The sequence below is a fragment of the Chiloscyllium punctatum genome, chromosome 43, assembly GCF_047496795.1.
Source record: "Chiloscyllium punctatum isolate Juve2018m chromosome 43, sChiPun1.3, whole genome shotgun sequence".
Taxonomy (NCBI): Eukaryota; Metazoa; Chordata; class Chondrichthyes; order Orectolobiformes; family Hemiscylliidae; genus Chiloscyllium; species Chiloscyllium punctatum.
The window spans coordinates 3,415,001-3,421,669 of NC_092781.1; positions in this window are offsets into that span (position 1 = coordinate 3,415,001).

Genomic DNA, 6,669 nt, shown 5'->3' on the forward strand with positions numbered 1-6,669 from the left:
AGGTAAGGAATAGTGTCATGTTCTTGGGACATAACATCGGTAATGGAAGGTTGACCCCACGGAAAGCAAAGACCAATATCATCGACGAATTTCTTCGACCAATCTCGAGGAAAGAGGTGCTTCGATGTTTTCGACTAAGCAGATTCTATCAGATGTTTATCAGTGTAGTAGCAACATTAAAAGATTTGATGAAGAAGAACGGAAAATGTTGGTGTACTTAACAATGCTCGGAGTCAACAATGATGTTGCAGCTGTACAGGACTTTGGTTAGGCCACATTTGGAGTACTGTGTGCAGTTCTGGTCGCCGCACTTCAGGAAAGATGTGGAAGCTTTGGAGAGGGTGCAGAGAAGATTTACCAGGATGTTGCCTGGAATGGAGAGTAGGTCGTACGAGGATAGGTTGAGAGTTCTCGGCCTTTTCTCGTTGGAACGGCGAAGGATGAGGGGTGACTTGATAGAGGTTTATAAGATGATCAGAGGAATAGATAGAGTAGACAGTCAGAAACTTTTTCCCCGGGTACAACAGAGTGTTACAAGGGGACATAAATTTAAGGTGAAGGGTGGAAGGTATAGGGGAGATGTCAGGGGTGGGTTCTTTACCCAGAGAGTGGTGGGGGCATGGAATGCGCTGCCCGTGGGAGTGGTAGAGTCAGATTCATTGGCGACCTTTAAGCGGCATTTGGATAGGTGCATGGATGGGTGCTTAATCTAGGATAGAAGTTCGGCACAACATCGTGGGCCGAAGGGCCTGTTCTGTGCTGTATTGTTCTATGTTCTATGTTCTATGTTCTATGAGTCATTTGCACATATCAAAGCAAAAGTACCCATTGCAACAGTTTTAGCTACACAAAACGTTTGGAACAGTTCAATTTTGTAATCGATGCTCGTCTCATAGGAGGTGGAGCTATATTACTGCAGGAAGTTTCTCATGGAATTGAACTGTCAGTTTGCTACTTATCAAAGAAACTCAACATCCAACAGAGAAAATACTCAACGATCGAAAAACAATGACTGAGATTGGTACTGGCCTTGAAACATTTAGTGTGCACGTTCTGAAAAATGTGTCAGAGAAGGTTCTGTTCATGGATCACAATACACTGATATTATGGGAACGCTTTCAAGAACCGTTTAAATGTTTCATTGTAGTCTTATGTTACTTTAGATGAGATAGGTTTCTGTCCAATATGTGTGTGTGCATATATGTGTATATATGTAAAGATGGTGAATGTACATTATCTTATATGGATGTCATATGTGCATGTGGTTAAGGAATAGAAAAAACGAAAACCTCCTTTCATCATGATGGTTCAGTTTTTTCTTAAGGGGGGAGTTGTTCTGTAGTTGTCGATGTGTACTCTACTTTTAAGGGAAACTTCAGGCTGGTACAGAGTATGCTTATATGGAAAATAAAGAGTATGAAAGCATGGGAAGGTTTAAAGCATGAAGGACACGGGCGATCTGTTGCAAGGAGTCTGTGGAATGCGACACTATTCAAAAGGTCACTGTGGCAGGACAGGATAAGAATAGTGTCATGTTCTTACACCAATTAGCAGAGTAAGGCTGAGACTGAAATGTCACAACGGCACGATGAAATAACACAGTAAAGTCAGCCTGGTCTGCTGAATATCATCGTGGCAGGATTGGAACAGATTGTAATAATAAATCTTTGGGGCACTAAATAAATGTATAAGTCATAGTTTGTAGAGCCTGCCTGAGACATTTGACAGCAAAATATGTAATCATGGCATTAGAAAAAAACATTCAGCGTTGTCTGGGATGAAAGACCATTATTGCAGAGTTATCACGAAATATCTAATCGTGACAGTAGAATAATATTAAATAGAATGTAGGAGAAGTCATAGTGGCATAACTAAAGAAGTAACAGAAACTTACATTACTGGTTTATTGTGTTGCTGGAGAGAGGTAATTTTGATTAACATAGTTGGACATGCTGACAAGCTAACAAAAACATGGTAAAACAGATATCAACAGACCCTGAGGTTCATGAATCTGCTTTCTGTGTGTCACGGTTCTTTGTTTGTGAAGAAAAGACTTTACAAAGTCGACGCACCGCCCAGTGATTCCATACATTTTCTCCACGACATATTGGGCGCTGATAGCGGGGTCGTGCAGAAACCCACCTGGAAAGAGGGCGGCAATAACGGGGCAGTTTTCGTCCAGTGGGGGCACTCCAGAGATTGAGAATAAGGATACCCAACAAAAAGGGGTTTGCATTTTTGCTGTGAATTCGGAATATATTCTGCTGGATTGGAGTTGCCCTTGGGAACTCGGAGATGAGGGAACCTACTGGAGGTTCTCTCCAATCAAAGATTCAAAGGCCAGGGGTAAATTGCGGCTGTTGGAGACCTGGAAAATTTGTCAAGAAATCTGCGCAGTGGCGTAGGGAATGAGTACGAATAGAACGTAGCAATTTCCTGAGCAAAAATTTCACGTGGTGCAGTAAAAATTCCACGTGGTGATAATGACATTCCACGTGTGAATATGAGACCCTATAGATACCACCTCATGGGTAACGATGGTCTGAATAGATAGGGAAAAATATATAAGGGGAATAGATTTACTAAAAGCGCTAATTGTCGTATTTAGAAAGACAGCAGATTGCTAATGGATGAATAAACATAAAATTGCCGAGAACAGTCATGTATGAAAGTGTAACTAGACTGTAGACTGTTTTAGACAAGGCCTGTGTGATAATTAGACTCTAATTTTGGAAATGATCAAAGGGTCTACTTCAGCAATGCTCTGACTGAGAGAGAGAGAGAGATTTAATACTGAGCTCCTGAATATGTCCAGTAAGGTTCTAATTGTGAGTTTCTGTGTGGCAGATACAGAGGCTCTACATCACAAAAATTTTAAACTGCTTTTTATGCGTAAGTGTTTGTTGGTAGTGAAATGCTTGTGTTTTGATTCCCTGGAGCTCGAGATCCAGGTGTATTTTGATCTTATTTTGCACTATTAGAATTGAAGAGTTTTTTGAGAGTTAAATTTTTCAAGAAACTATTAGTGGTTAGTACATTTCGCAGATGCAGTGTGAGGCTGGGTTAGGCTGGACGAAGTAGAATAGGTTGTTGTATTATCTAGCTGCAATTGAGGACGTGTAGGCATTGATAGATTAGTAAGGGACAATTGAAAGTTGTAGAGTTAGGGATCGGTTATATTGTTGATGAAGACCTCAATGGCATGTGGATCGGATTTGGGAGAGCAGAGGTAATACATCAGCTGGACTGAAATATATAACAGAATGAATAAACGGACTGCAGTTGAGATACTGAGTAAGAAATTTCCAGTGGCAAGAAAAGATATTGTGAACATTTCTGAAAAATGGGAAAAAAAGATCGAAGTATTTATTGACTAAATGACCAGAAGAAGGTACCGTTGATATACACATGTGCAATGACATTGAAGGACTATACGCCAAATGATAAATCTAAAACTCGGAGCTAAAAGTGGGATCAGGAGCTAGAAATACTGAAACCGTTTACGAAAGAGGGTGATGAGCAGAAGATAGCTTAGTAGGAACCTGTGATGACAAGGAAATCTGCAAATGAACAGCTGAGCATTTTCTGGAAACAGAAAAGCAGGAATAAGCTCCCACTACCTGCGGGGGAGGATTCGGAGGAGTCAAATAGACTTCCTTCCGACTCGAATGAAGAGGCATTGAAGCATCGTCCAGTAATAAAGGGAACAGCAGAAGTAGAGGGACAGTTAGAATGGGTCAGAAGTGCGGAAGACACAAATGAACCGAGGGAAAGAAGAGAAAGAGGGAAAAGGGACAGTCAGGAGCAACTTGAAGCTGTACAACGAGAGGAAGGAAAGCTGAAACATGAGACTAATGTGTGGCCAAGTGAACTGTCGTGGAAATTAAATCGACTTTGTTTTAGCAAGAGCAAACAACGGAGCTTTATTTAAATTCTGCAGAATTGACCCCATACCTTCAGCTGGATTCCTCAACATAAAGGGTTAGCATAGCATTGTTCCGATACTTGCTATATACTTATCACGCTCTCAAGAACAGAGACTGGGAAAACTCAAGTTGCTTTTCTCACATTTCTTGGTCTTGGATATAACAGTTCTTCAGCTTTCGCTGAGTTCAACTATTGCAAGATCGAGTTGAATGTTTGCAAAGTTCAAACAGGGATAAATTGGCTGCAAACCTTATCAAAGTATTGTTTACAAAGCTCAGCAAAGCATTAAATTTTAAAAATACATTCTCTTTCAAATTTCACAGTAAATGCAAAATTTCTTATAAATCTAAAATTACTTAATTTTCCATTACATTGTCCCCCTTTTTGTCATTTTATGACAAGGATGACAACTAAATAAAAGAGCCAGATTTCAATAAAATACAGGGACAGATAATTAAAAATCGGCGATCTAAACAGCTGGCTGTGTTGTAAGGTGCATTTGAAACGATCCCAGCCACCTCTTCGCCTTCCAGGTTTTCCTCCTGATATCTTTACCACTACCCAGTCTCCAGGTTCGAGATCATGCAGCTTCTCTCCTGCTAGTTGGGGTGGTGCTGCTTACCCTTGATTCTGTATTTGAGCTAAAAGGGTAGAGCGTTTTATATAGTAACACAACATCTCATCCTCACAGTGATCTGTTATCTGTCTTACCTCAGGTCTTGGGCCAATTCCTGTATTAAGTTGTCTACCAAACAAAATCGCAAAGGCCCTAAGATTAGATCTTCCTCTCCTCCTAGATCTCATATAAATTAGTACAATCGGCAGTGCCTTTGTCCATGTCACCCCCAGTTTCTCATAACATTTTTTCAATGTACTTTATAGAGTAGCATTTGCTCTTTCCACTGCCCCACCGATTGCTCAGTGATAGTTACAGTGTCGTCTTATGTTATTTCCAAATAATCACTGATCTGCTGTAAGGCATTATTGACAAATGTTGTCCTATTGTCACGACGAAACCTTTCAGGGATGCCCCATGTCGGAATAATCCCAGTTAGTAAAGCTTTGGCTACTGCACTGGCATCCTGTTTAGATGTGGGAAACGCTTCCTCCCATTTAGAAAATATATCAACTGTTACCAGACAGCTCCTTTTCCCTTCGCTGGACGTTAGTACAATAAAATCCATCTGTAAATGGTCAAAGGATTTTTGGGGTTGGGGGTGTGCTGCCTGAGTCATCTGTATTCTCCTCCCCACATTATTCTTGGCGCAGATAACACAACGTTGGCAATATTTCTGGGAGGAATCAGTAAATCCCTTCGAGTACCAGTGTGCGGAAAGACTGTCGTACATTCGCCCTTTTGGCACATAGTCCTTACCGTGAGTCAGCTTGGCGTAGAATGGAAGTAATTATTGTGGTAGACAGGGTTTACCATTGGGACCACACCATACTCCTTCCCTCACACTGCATCCTGTTTTCTTCCACATACGCTTTTCTTCCGGTGTGGCCTGTGACTGTAAGTCATCTAAGTCTACTGTTTAGTAAAAATGTTTGTCATACACATGTCAATCTGCTCACTTTGCGTCTGCTGAGCTGCCGTTCTTGCTGCTCAGTCTGCCCTTGCATTGCCTTAGGAAATAAAATCATTGTGTTTTGTGTGGGCTTCACATTTACAAACAGCGATTGACTTCGGCAATTGGACCGCTTCCAGGAGGTCAGAAATCAGGCCATGGTGTGTGATGGGCTTTCTGGTGGAAGTCAAGAACCCCAGTGTTTCCACAGGATTCCAAAATAATGTACAATTCCGAATGCGTATCTGCTATTGGTGTATCTATTCATTGTCTTTCCCTCAGCCAATTTACATGTCTCAGTCAAGGCAATCAGCTCCGAAGAGAAGGGGGAGATCTCGCTTTGACTGTCTCTTAGCTAGTTGCTCCAGCGTAGCCAACACAATTCTGGCCTGTCCCCTTTGCTCCTGAATACTGTCCCATCCAAAAACAAATATCCATATCTGGATTCTGACGTGGTGAATCTGCAAATCTGGTCGAGGGCTGAAAATGTCAATAATTATAGCGATACAATCATATGGGTCATCTGTGAGGATAAGGCTCGCACTGCTAAGGACGTTATATCGCTTTATTGTAATGTTAGACATCTCCAATAGCACAGTATTGCATCTCAGCCAACCTGCTGCCGATTTGTGTGCTGTCTTTTACTCGGGAAACAGTAAGCATATTGCAGAAACGCTGATCCCGGGATTAAAACAAGAATCTCCGGACTCCTGCGTTGAGCCTCATTATATATGGTGGGTGACTCACAATAAAATTGACAAAATCGTGTGAAGGTGTATAATTTACCTTTTAATGTGAAAGCGAACCAGAATTGACTGTCTGGGGGCACCAGTACACTAAAGAAATCAATTGCTAAATCCACAACAGAGAACCATTTGCTGTGCGGTGGAATTTGAGCCAATATAGTATAGGGGTTCGGAACATTCTTGGCGCGCGGAACAACAGCGCTGTTGACTGCCTGCATGTGTTGAACAAACCTCCATTCCGACGGTTCACCTGGAATGTTTGTCCTTTGACCGGAAACATGGGGTTTCTCACCGGTGATTTCTCACAATGGATTATCACTCCAGGATCGATTCAAAGAAGAGAGTAATTCCTTCTATAACCTCAGATTTTAACGGGTATTTTGCTCTGCATGGATGTGGTAAATCTCACTCATAGCATGACTACTGAT